This window comes from Hylaeus anthracinus, unplaced genomic scaffold (genome assembly GCF_026225885.1).
Source record: "Hylaeus anthracinus isolate JK02 unplaced genomic scaffold, UHH_iyHylAnth1.0_haploid 11997, whole genome shotgun sequence".
NCBI classification, from domain to species: domain Eukaryota; kingdom Metazoa; phylum Arthropoda; class Insecta; order Hymenoptera; family Colletidae; genus Hylaeus; species Hylaeus anthracinus.
In genome coordinates, this window is record NW_026534344.1 from 8,973,248 (window position 1) to 8,987,327 (window position 14,080).

The following is a 14,080-nucleotide window of genomic DNA, read 5'->3' on the forward strand; positions in this document are numbered from 1 at the left end:
TCATTATAAAATTTAAATATGAAACCTATATTATATTAAATTCTTTATAAAGATGGACATGCATTCTCAACCTCATCTCCAATCATTGCAATCTCTTTTTTCGTAACTAAAACAATTATTATAAAGTATTCTTTCATCGGTATTATTAGTTGTTACGTCGAAACAATTAAACACACTAAAAGCTAAAAGAACAGCAAATAAACTGACAACTCCTAAATATAAAATTATAAAAAGCAGCTATTTATTGTATAAAATATATCTTATTTGCTCTTTACCAAAATTCAATTACTCATAAGTTCAAAAACGTATTAAGATACAAAAGATACAAAAGAGAATTGAAAACATTTTGAAAATGTATTGAAAACAAAATGAATGGGATTGCTGATTTCTAACTCGAAAAATTATCTTGTTATTTTTCCCACAAAGAACAATCAAGCTCAAAATATATTTCCAAAATATTTTAATTATTTGATTTCGCCTCGTAACATATTCCATCTCTAACCATTTTAAAAATACAGCACAACCCAATTGCGTTGGACACTCTGTACACCGGATATATTAATTCATCAACAATCCTGGCCTCCAACAAAGGAAGTAGACAACGTTTCCACAATCCTCGCCAACCGAAACACGTACCGAATAACAAAATACGTATGATTCAAATCGGACGAATATTAAACAAATACAGCGAATTGCGATATACCTGAATTTTAGTGATCACGAAATCCCGAATTTCGCCACCCACGCCCTCGTTCACGTTTGAAACGCTGAAATGCATTAAACCGCGAGACCTAATTGTTCATTCCCTGAACTGCTCGAGGCGCATTAAATTTCATTTAAAAGTGTTCGAACAGTCTGGGCAGGGGCTCGCGACTCATCGACTCCAAACGGGCCATCAAATCAAAGTCCACGAAAGCCTCAGGAGTCTCTTAAATCAGGTTCCCCATGATTCTCCAATCAAATTAAATTACCCTCGCCAAATTCCACGGGTCTTCGTGTCCTCGCAGAAATAAAACGTTGTGCTCAAAACACTCACCGCTAAAATGTCATCTCAAAATCAATCTCTCTTCGTCAAAAATTATTTCTTTATTAGCCAAATATAAAATTTTATGAAGTAAATAAAATATTGTTTGTTTCTTTATTTAATAAACGTACGTAATCTGTTTGATATTGATTATTGTACTTATTGGTCCCGGCTTACTTCTTACAATTTATCAGACTTACACATATGTCCTTTTTTTTCATATCACTTTATATTGTTTTATTGAACGTACATTCATAACTTCTTACATTACATTCGTTTACCTGTCTGTTGAGATACAAAGATGTATGTACCTACATAATAATATCGTCAAGTATGGTCAATCATATATGTAACCAAATGAAAGAAAGTAAATTGTATAATGTTGTTTTGTAAATTCTTTTTGATATTCATATTACATATACCTAGAACTTTGATGTGTCTATTATTTAACGATAACACGAAACATAGTAAATCCATACGAAAGAACAATAGCACTGCAATTAAATACACGCTGTACATGTTGTTAAACATTGTTAATAATGAATGCTAAGAAACAAGAATGATTTCATGGTTTTCAGAACAAATAAATTCTTTTAGTTGCTTTATATTTTGTATTTTATGCTAATTAAACTTAAATTAGATGTCCTCTGCTGCATCATATTAGACCATAGATCAAATTTGTGATGTGTTATGTTTAGAAAATGATGTTTTTCCAAACAATGTAGTCGTTGGAAACGATAAATACATTTTTAATGATATTACTACATTTAAAAGGTAGCTATCGGTAATTCGAAACAAAATATTCAAAAATTTGGAATGAATCAGAATTACCAACAATAACAAAATTCGAAAACTCATTATGTAATCTAAGTACCATAAATCTTAACACTAATTTATACTTATCCTTATATCTATCGAAAGGATTGTAGATCACTTATGGTAATGGAAATTTAACTTATTGGATAATCGACCCTTCCCTTTTAGTATTTGTGTAACAGATTACACTTACACTTCTCCACCAAATCTATCGAACCTTCATAGATTATTATTCGTCAATATCGATAATTAAATAACAACTTTTACCAACGACAAATTTTGGTTTGTCGCGTCATTCATTGAATGACCTTCTTTAACACCCACTTCTCACAAACTAATGCTTAGTCAATTTCTTTTGTTCACTATTTGAAATAAGTGTTTGTACATTTATCAAAAGATTATAATGATATTATTTATTTAATACAATAAATGTGGCGGTGATTAACTTCTGATAAACCGTCTGCACACGTATTCTAGTGCCAATGACAGTAAATTGGAGAATACACTACACGAGCTAAAAAGGAATATTTATACAGATAGTCTTCATATCAGCGAAGAAAACTATTGATTGATTTGTGAACAGGCAATTGTTACTCTGGAAAAAAAAACTATAAACAACATGAAAAGCACGTGCGCTCCTCTGGATGCGAGTTTCAGACTGAATCGGTGAGATGTCTTCTGCTTCCTCCTAGAGGTCCTTCAAAGGGGTTGTGAAAATATTGATGTTATCACAAAACGTATTTCAATAAATACTCACACGTGTTCTAGCTTCCTTGCATTCTGTTTAAATCATCATGTATATTTCTACATATATTTTATTACATTTATTAACATTTCTTAATTCACGTTCCAAATCAAAAAACCAACAACGTTGACGAATACTCCAAAGAGATCTTCGTCTACCTCTGACTATTCCATTCCAACGGGACGTTTCTTCTATGTTATTATTCGGTAATACGTAACGACCCATTACATAACAGTCTCCATCTTTTTTTACATTTTTTAAAAATTCTTCCTACCTCCGCCAACCGCCTGTACACGCGATTACGGCTGGTGCCTGCCCGGGATACGAACGTGTTCCGACCAGAAATGGTTTCTGGAAATGACCGCGGCGACGTCGATGGCAGCACCTACCACTCCGCGGGGGCAAACAACCCCCGAGTTTCAGGCGCACGGGAGGTGGAGTAACCCGCGAGCGTAGGAGGAGAAAAGAGGAGGAGGAGAAGGAGGAGGAGGAGGAGGTGGAGGCACTCCATCGCAGTCCGTCGCCTCATCCAGAGGGTGGGAGTAGCCGGCGGGGTGGTTTTGTCTTTTCTCCCCTCGCCCTTCACCCCTTCCCCGAGAGCTGCCACAGTCGCGCCTGCGCCGAGAACACCACCCCCGCGGAGGTTTACTCTCCTCCCGCGCCACACCACGCTCGCCACCCCTGCCGCGTGTCCTCTCGCGCGCCACCCCTCTATTGATTTTGTTACAAACCGGCTCCAACCCCCCGACTCGCCCCCACGCCAAGCATCGCGGACTCCGTTGAAACGATACGCGCCGATGCGTGTATATACGTCTCTCTCCGCACGGCCGTGTTTATTGTTTATTCGTGTACGTTACGCGCGACGTGCACGCTCTTAGACGCGTGCAGGCCTCCGTCAACGCGGACGCGGAAATTCCGCCGGCTGGCCGGGCGCCTCCATGGCGTTTCTCGCGATCATTTCGATCCTGACTAGTCCCACAGCACCGTTCAAACGTCTTCGAATAATCTTTGGTGGATTTATGTTTTATTTATGCTGAAGAGAAACGATCAGACATGGGACGTAACCCTCGTTGTTCGCTTTTTGACATATAAACGGGTAACAAGTAAACGCTTTAGCTTCAAACTTGAATAAAACGTGTTATAATTGTTATATTTTCGTTTTATTTGTTTTATAGTTTAACAGTACGTTTTTTAACATTGCTTGTATCAGTCAAATGGCCGCTGCGACTCTGTATCGTTGCTATGACATTTTTGCATGAATGGAACTCAATTTCGCCAATGACGTTGAGTGATGTTGGACTTTAAGTTGTGAATCGTTCGTGGTTTGTTGGCGTAGACCAAAGATTTGACACTGGATTTACGGAGCATGGTCATTTCGACCCATTCCGAATTTCTCGAGGAAAGTTACAGAAATCAGTTTACATTTCTCGCCAATCACTTGCAGTCAGTCCCATAACTGTTCGTACCTTCTATCTCCATTCAACACATTCGTCTAAATTAAGTAAGTTTAATACTTCCAAATAAATGTTTTATTATGAATATGTACATGAATAAATTTTACGTATATATATATATATATATATATATATATATATATATATATATATATTATAATGAAAAATTGATATGGAAATATCAAACCTATCATTTAATTTGGACAAATTTTTCAATAGGTATTAAATACTTTTACATGATGAAGTGTTCACACTTGCTAAACAGAACTGCACATATGTAGTACCTAGATTATAAGGGATGGTTCGCAAATAACTGTTAAATTTAGGGCGCCAACAATAAAACCATGTGTAACACATATGCAACATACACACTGATTCAAACAATATGCAAAATATGCAATATGCGATTCGAGTTACGTTCTGTGACGCTTTTCCAACCCTCTAGAAGGACTCTCAGAAGGAAGTAGGATGAACTTCACCGAGTCAGCCTGAAACTCATATCCAGAAGAGTGTAGAGGCCTGTCACGAAGTTTATAGTTCTCCCTAAGTAGAAGTTGCCTTTCCATGAACAAATCAATAGTATCTCTCGGAGATATAAAGACTATATAACCATATTCATTTTTAGCTCGTAGAATATGTATCATTGCACTGCTACATTTGTAATATTAATAAATAATATTATTATGGTCTTTTGTTAAGTGTGCAAACACTTATTTCAAATAAACAATAGAAAAAAAAGGTTAATGTAATTAGGCGTTTCGAAATAAGAGCATATTGCTTTACAACAACGAAATATTTAACCAAATAGAGTTCTTGTTGTATAACTAAAAATTAGTCTACGAGACGTAGGTGTTAAGCCTTCCTTTAAACGACACAAAAGTAATGGTTATTATTTGTTATTAAATAATAATCCATCAAGGTTCGATACATTTAGTCGAGAATGTTGATGCGTTTTTGTAGTCAATTACACAAATACTAAAATGTATTAACTAACCAATAAGTTGAACGTATTTAATTGCAATATGATTTTTTTTTATTCAGTGTTTCTGTGTTTCTAAATTGTCTAACGTTCCTAAACAAACTTCTTAATGCACAAATTGCCAATTCATTCTTAATAAAATATATTGGAATGGACCTACACACAGCACTTTGTTTTGTTTAAACGTCGTCGTTATAAATCTTGGCTAATTCATGGTGATACCATCATCAGGATCTGTAATCTTAGAAATTCTGTAACCTTAAAAATTTGCATTGGAAAAATGAGGACTTCTTGAGAGGATCGTCGTTTCAATCAAATGTTCCTTTTTCAAACCGTATCGTTACAAATCTAAATTATTATCATACTTGACGATCCTCTCAACAGTATACGTAACCTCTCAAATTGTTTTCCAAGAATGTGGATTATTTTGACGGATTTATAATTCTGTATTCACTTCATCTCCGTAACATCATTTGACCAAACTCAACCAGCAGGCAGAAACTATAACCATCGTGTAAATACACTCTAATAAATTATACCACCCTTATAATTTTATATTTTCTGTATATTAATGACCTATCATTGACCTGTATATTAATTGAACTAGATACAAATAAAAAAAGAAAGATTTAAACGGCCTTTTTTAATGTTCTCCATAGTTACAATATAGAAGTTGCGATCACAACCAACGGAACCGTGCAGGGTGATCCAACGTTCGTCGGGAGGCCGAGACACCGCCGAGATAAAAAGCCGAAGCCCGCGCGCGAAATGTCGTGCACAGGCTTCGAAGCAAGTGGAAAACGCAAATATATTTCTCGCTCTTTCCGTGGGTACGCGGATTTTTTTTCTCCTCGTTACTCTGGCCGATCGTTCGCGCAACCAAGCAACATTCGGGCAGCCACTCGGTGGTCCCCAACTGGTTCAAGTACCACGTGCACTCTCGTGGTCGCCCTTGCGCTCACGTCCGACCAAGAAGAAGTACTCGAGAGCATTTGCGGTGGATTTGACGGTGCTTCTCGCCACGGGAGCCCCACTTCTGGCCGCCGGTAACCATGGGGTTCTCTCTCCGCGTTCACTACCCCTCTTTCTCCCTCTAGCTCGCCCCGCTTCGTCGTTCCTACGCTTTTTCTCGTTCACTTTCGAGAGGCTCCATATGATACCCCGTGATAATCCCCCGCCTATTGGTTGGGGAGTTCCTCTTTTCTCTCGCTCTCTCTTTCGCCTTTTCTCTCTGCGTGGATTAAAAGGGTGCCTTTTCCCGGGGTTGCGCTAGATTTACATTTTTTTTTTCTACGCCAGCCACACTGCCGGATGATCCCGAATCATTTGGACATTGCCTGGAATGTCTCGCGGAAGGCCCGTCGAATAAGCGGAAAAAAAGATAAGCTGGAATGTCGATGATCCTCGGATGTAGAGAAAGAATGGGATTCGATATCGAATATGTCAGGGACCAGCCCCTATCGTGAAGGGGGGTCCGGATTTTACCTGGGCCTCGCACTTACGCCGACCCTGCATTTATATGATAAAGATAAGTACGTTTCTTTCTTAATTTATTGTTCCTAAATCTTATATCAGTCGTTGGAGCCGTTTGATGAAACTAATTGTAAGGAAATTTCTCTCTGGAATTATTATAAAAACAAAACGAGCGAAAAGATTTAATAATCTACTTTGATGTGTCGGATGATAAACATTCTTGAACATTGTTCTTGAAGAACAATTCAAGAATTTCTTATTCCGAATATATTCATGTTTATATGGTTATGTAGGTCAACAAAGTAACTATATCTTCTAAAGTTGCAAAAATAATTTAAAACATGATCCATAGCTGTGTTGTTTAAACAAACTTGTTCATGTTATCAGTGGTCTAATTCCTACAGTAATGAAATCACGGGTCTATTTAAATTGATGATATAAAAATTAATCAAGCAATGTCCAACAGAATAAATAATACTGCAACTCCAATCAACGAACAATAAAATAGCATCGCATTAAAAATAAACTTGCTTTTTCGTTTTACTGCCACGTGAGTAGTAACAGTCTGTGTTAATGAGTATTAACTGTTTAATTTACATAGAAGAAAACATTATTCAGTACAATGAAACCATTTAGCGTAACTATAAAACTACATATTCGGTACTTTGTATTTTGAATGAGCGATGCAATTTTTATGATCACTGTTGCAATTATCGCACTGTTGGCTGACCGTGAGTAATTATGCAATTATCAAAGAACAAAACTGGGTGTTGTAACTGTAAAACTGTTTGCACGATCATATATGTATATATGTACATATAAATCAGGCTGATTTGTTCTGTTATATAAACTGCATCATTAAAGCACCATGTTATGACGAATACGATTACTAAATGTGATTTTATAGGTACAAAAGGCAATGAGTATATTGATTACGTATTTCGAATTATTTTATTCAGCTCAAGATTTGAGGTAAGAAAATTAAGAAAACAATGTGAAATATAATTTTAAAAATTGTTTCCCGACGAAAAGACAAAACTTAGGTTCGATAAAAAATTATGGTGATTAGCATTTATTATGACTGATAAACATCAGTGCCCTAATTCTTCTTCCTTTAATTAAAATTGAAAAATAGTGGTGTTCGTGCATGGAAAGATCAAGGGAAGTCGGCATTAATTTCAACCGTAAAAGTATAATAAATAAATTCATGCAATAGAGAAACTTGCCTAAGGGGAGAAACTACACTAGGAGGCCAAATATTAAGTGTTTTTCGTGACTTTTTTACAGAGAAGAATTTACTTCATTTTTTGTAACTCTAAGAATATTTTAGATATGTTTTAAAGTACATTTGGTCATTTTTACAGTTCATTTCATACAGAAATCATTGAAGTATCACGCATGTAGACAAATAACATTATAAGCCTATCCGATACATGGGAACTGCGATTTAAGGGTAGCGCGTTATAAGAGGGCTGTCACAATTTGGACTCAATGTAATATGAGCCGTTCACTGCACGAATTGATTAGTCCCATCAGTCACATAAAAATTGTAACATTACTGACAATTATTTTCTGGCTATTCTTTCTTGTTCATTTTATACACCGTTAGATGAAAGCTACCTCTGTATTTATGCATTCTACAATATTCCTTTGAATGTATATCATAAAAGGAAATTTAAAAAACAATGTACATTATACAATGTATTTCATCGCATTTCTCAATTTTTCGTTTTATGGAGTCAATCAATTTGTCCAATGAACGGTTCACATGGAAACTGCATCCTGAGAGTATCATGTTATAGAAGAGTTTATCGTGTATCAAAAGCCTCTAAGTGGATATGGAAGTTTCCAAAAGTGGCCCAAGGCCTCGATATCAGTGAGCCAGGGACGTGTCTCTTTATAGAGGATGTCTACACGGGAAAATGTTTAACGTAGACTAGGTTAGCGCCGATATTTATCAAGAAGCGAAAGCGGGACAGGGTGAAATATTCAGATCGACATCTGGTGGCTTCGTTTGTGCAAACGAAGCCGGCTTTGCTTGGTCCGTTAAGCCGGCTCCCGCGTAAGTCAGGCGTGCGGTGATTCAAGAGCCTTGTTTCGTGGGATTGCCGGATCTCCCGACGATATATTGCACCGTGACGACTATATACACGATCCAATTTGCGACATCTTCACCGCGCAGTCTACGGGGTGTCCGGTACAAAGCGCGTCGCGGTCACAAAGAGGAACCACCCCAGGGGCAACGAACCCCGCTGAAGACGTCTCCCCGGCTCCGCGAGGGAGATGCAAAAATTAATATCCGACCAGACGAAACGTATCGGGAATTAACGAGTCGGTTTTCCGCAATTTCACGGTGGTCGTTGCGAGCGCAACAGGCATGAAAAGGATAATTGCGGAGCGGTTCTACCCAGGTTATGATGATTCCTCGAACAACGACGCTTTCGGGTCGTAAACGCTCAAGTGTGCACGGTTTGCTGAAATTCTGACCAGCGTATGCTGCTTTAGAGCGTATATTGTTATTGACACAATTGCTGGCACGTGGCGAGTATAGGGAGTCCCGTTTTAATCTCTGAAGGGGGAAGCACAGGATAGACACGAACGAACTAGGCTATCTTCTGAATTTAATGGAGAAAGTGTTTGGTGTTAACGTTTGGAACTATAGAACGTTACTTGTAGGGATCTTGTTATGTTGTATAATTTGTTTCCTCGAAAGATATTTTATGTTATAGATTGGCATACGCAGGCTTTTTCTGGACCCGTTCGCAAAGGAAAATAATACTTTTCGTTGACACTCCTTGGTGCTCGTAGTAAACAGAGTTAAACTTTTAATTTTATTAGTTTTAGGTTTTAACTACTTAGCTAAAGAACTTATTAATATAAAGGGAACTTGAAACTTGTTAGTGATTCAAGCAACACCGAAATATACGTCACAAATTATTGCAAAGGAATATCATAAATTTCCTTCCTAAAGCAACAAATTCAATATCAATTTTTATTATGGAAATAATAATCTAGATTGCACATCTGTATTAAATCTTGATCGCCTAGGGCAAAACGCTTTAAATTTGTCTGGCCGTGAACGGATTAAAAACAACGTAATTCTATCATACTCTGTTTATAACTACGAAACTATAGTTGATATAGTTAATATATAATATACATATTCTAATAATCTGTTTGATTTTTTGCTTTCGAATGATCCAATGGCAAATTATCGTGTCAATCGTAGAAAAAGAGAACTAATTTCATGTAGCCATTATCGAAGAAACAAATGGTTAAATATAAACATAACAAATTCACTAAAAATGTTGTTCTTCACTGTAGCATATCTACGCATGTGTATAGAAACATTAACATTCTACAATGACTTGTTACGTGAAATACAAAAGTTTTCTTAAAAAAACTTTTTTTTCTTTCACCCGTACAATAGTAGGTCCTCGACCCTTAAATGCCCTAAGTCTCAAATTTAATACCGGACTTTTAAATCGAATTGCGCACTTGCAATTTGTTTCTTTTTAATAATTGCCTGTATGTATGTTACCATTGCATAATGTTATTTTGACAAAAGTTAAAAAAAAATAGTCAACTGCCAAATAGTTCAAATAATACATAAATACATTGATGTTTTTAAAAATTTGATTTAGAAAATCAGACTTTCAAGGGTTAAATGGAAATGAATATATGCTTGTTTTAATACCCAAATCTGATAGACCGCGATGTGAAAATTGTAATTCAGAATTATCCATTTAACATATTTTGCTTGAATGTCCAATTGGTGAAAACATCAGAACCCAAGTAAAACTTCCTGTAAATATTAAACAATGTTTAAATGAAAGAAAACATGTAAAATAAATAATAACTTATCTTGAGAAAATCAAAATAATTAAAGATATTTAGTATGTAATTAGTCTTAGGTAGTTTAAAATTGTTAGACAGAAGAAAACCAAGTGATGTATGTGAAATACAATGTAATAAGACACAAAATATAACGATGTATTGTAATGTGGTCGCTAATGGCTAGAAAGCTGATGCGACATTAAATAAATAAATTAAAAAAAAAATATATGCTTGTTTCTTTATATGGAAAAATCTCAATAACCCGCGGAGAATGTAAACAGTTCCCGAAACATTTCTTATAAAATTCGAGATGCGTCAAAATGGCCTCGCGTTACATTTCCACCGGAAACCAGCGATGACACGTTCCGCGATTATGAACAGAATTTTTCTCTTCTCGTATAACCGCCACGGGTTACGAGCAGGTCAGTCGCGAGGATCCCGAGAAACAGGAGCGTCCCACGATCCAAAGTGGGTTAATAAAGCGATATTAAAAGCCACGGGGGGTATACCGCGCCAGAGAATCCCCAGTGTCCACTCCGACTCGGACTTCGACCAGCGGAATTACGTGGACGACCCGACACCCTGCTATCCGCCATGCCGTTTCATTATCGCCTGGCTATCTCTGCCACCAACGTACACGCTCTCCGCTCCAATCCAGCCACCCCACGGACGAACACGAGCATGCGTCCCGCAAACTTTACAAACACAAACGGCTGGGCTCGTTATTATCCCGTAATCCCGGTGTTTTACATGTTATGAGGATGCGCCGGATGGCCTGTTACCCGCGACCTTCAATCTTACGTTATTACGCGTGGTTACTGCGCTCGGCCACATATGTCGAGAGGCGGGGGTGGCGGGAGGGCAGGCCAGAGGCAACGAGCGCGCATGATTTTACATAAATTTCACGAGTCGGAACACCTTGCGCCTGCACGACGACGATGATCCCCCGCGTGGTCGGACGCGAGACGCTATAAATTTGTATTCGAGGATCCCAGTTTGCAGAGGTTTGCAGAGGTTTCCCGTTACCCTCTTCGACGCGACTGGGCTCGTATCAACCTCGAATGCTGAGTAGAATCCTATGGTTGTTTCGAGGACACCTATTCGGACAGGGAGAACGTTGGAGTTTCGTGGCATGCAGGAATATTATGCAGAACGACGTCAACGAGGGGAAGAACAATCTACCGGAGAGATGTTGACCCTTTCGAAGTTGAATACTAGGGGTAGTTTTTGAAAAGTTTAGGCGAGTGAGAATGTGTCGAAAGAAATTTGTAGGAATTGAGATGCAGAGGGTTGTAAGTGCAGACAATTCTTGTCGCATAATTTCATAAGAATACAAAGTATACAATGCATAAGTATACATGTATACTTAATACATGTACGACAATTTTCATTAACTATATGTCCTTATCAGATATGAAACAGTTAGAAAAGTAGCAAAACAAAAATGAATTTGAGGACTTTCTTACGACAAACCTAAACTTTCAATACACTATTTCATTGATAAATTAAGAGTACAAACTTTGAACAAATTTTGCCTGTAAATATTCAACTGAAAAAGGAGTTTTTGTTTTTTTCATTTTTACAAAAATAGAAGCTTGGTAGACGATTTAGTGAAATTAATTCCAAAAGCTAGTGAAATACATAACTGTTTTAAAAAATATATATTTTTAGTATAATGGCATCTTCCAAAGTAATTCATACAAATTTAACCTAAAATTGCGGTACTTAAAGATGCATACAAAATACAAATATTAATATAGTAAAAAGGAACCTATGTATTTCACTAAACAAATGTATCATGATTACATAAAAAGAGATTCGAGTAGAATTCATTTCTACCTAACGCCATTTTATTATTCTATATATGTATATATATAAACTTTACAAACACAAACATATGTATGTATATAGAAAGACAATTTTTGGTCTGAAATAAAATAGGTTGGCATTGCGAAATTAATCACTTTTTTTTTAACTATGTGCGTTAATTTAAGAAGTTACACCACTTTGGTCGTTTCAAAAAACCGAATTTTCTTTTTTTGGTTAAAATACTTTATATACATATATACCCCTTAAATTAAAGCACATAGTTAAAAAAAAAGTTATTAATTTCGCAATGCCAACCTATTTGATCTCAGACCCAACATTTTTTTGAGTCTTCCGATATTCGCACGTCATTCCAGAAGTATTCGCCTCCAATCTCCTGCAAGAATCGTCACATTACCTAATTCCGTTTAAAAGTTATTCGACTTTTCTACGAAGAATGTGATTATCGGCTACTGTAGGCCGTCGAGCGAGCAAGAATCGGTTTGGCGTGCAATTTCCACGTGTGTTTTGACAACTACCCCGCCCACGCGTGTTCTCACGCAACGGCTCGTGCACGCACGGCAGCTCGATATTAAGTGCATTAGCACACGCGTTTAATGTCCACAGGCTCGCGTTCTATGGGGTTCTGCGCACGGTCACGGGGTGCCGCGCGCTCGCGTGCACAGTGGGTGTGTCTGGTCTCATTCTTCGCGCACACCGCACACGTGGCCGCGGCACGAGCTCGTGGACGTCGAACGTTACTCTTCCTTTCCGCCTCCTCTATTTCATCCCCTGATTGCCACTTTAACCCTTTCGGGACAGCTACGTCTTCCGTCCATGCGCTTCCATGCGTACGAATACTAAAATCGCGAACACGACGGTACCGGACGAGCCTAAATCGACGTAAACGCGTATCACTTTGTATTACCTTGATGGAGAACTATCGATAGTTTAGTCGGTGGAAGAGATTTTGTATGGTGGTTAACACATCGACGTTTATGTGTGACTATGGATGGAAAAAGTAACTAGTCTTAAAGGCACTTTTTTCAATTAAATGGAAAAATATTTTACGTGGAATTAAATTGAATAATGCATGAAATAATTGTATATAGTTCATATATTGCATATAAGAACTGTAACATTTGACTGGTCATGGTGGGTTTAGTGTTAACACTAAACGTATCAAGCTGAGTCAAATAACCCTTTTCAAAATTTACTTTAAAATCGTACATGTCGAAGAATAAAGATCAGAGCCTACAATGAATGAAGTACGATAATCAATTCTCATTATCTTCGATACGTTGGCCCTGTGTGTAATTAATTGATAATTTTATTAGAAATCAGGTATTACATTGCAAATTATTTCCTTTAATAAATCAAGAATTTCTTTCTAAAAATCAACGTGTATTTCATAATGAATGGGATCAAATGAACCCTTATGGCAAGAATATGTACAGTCAATTCCATAGACATTCGTTCCCTCTATGTCTATGGAAGAAGTTTGACTAAACAAAAAATAATAATTTTGATGTTACCAAATGAATGTTTCATTATAAATATGTATATGGATATGCCTATACATGTATTTATATATACATCAACATATTTATAAAAACGTATACTTGAAAACATCAAACCTACCATTTAATTTAAACAAATTTCCTCAATAGACATAGAGGGTACGAATATTTGTGGGACTGACTGTATATATAAAGTACCGGTATATTTAGTGTTAATTCAAACAATAGTTATTACTAGACTGCGGATCGTTATGGAAAATAAAATCTTCGCGAACGTGCCTACAAAAATTAAACCTAAATAGGAATTTATTTTATTCTGCAAATATAACAACATGAACTTTGCTTTCAATCTTTTTTACATTCTTGCATATTGTTTGCATTTTGTAGGTTTTCGCACATTCAAATTTCCTGTAAATGCATAAGTTA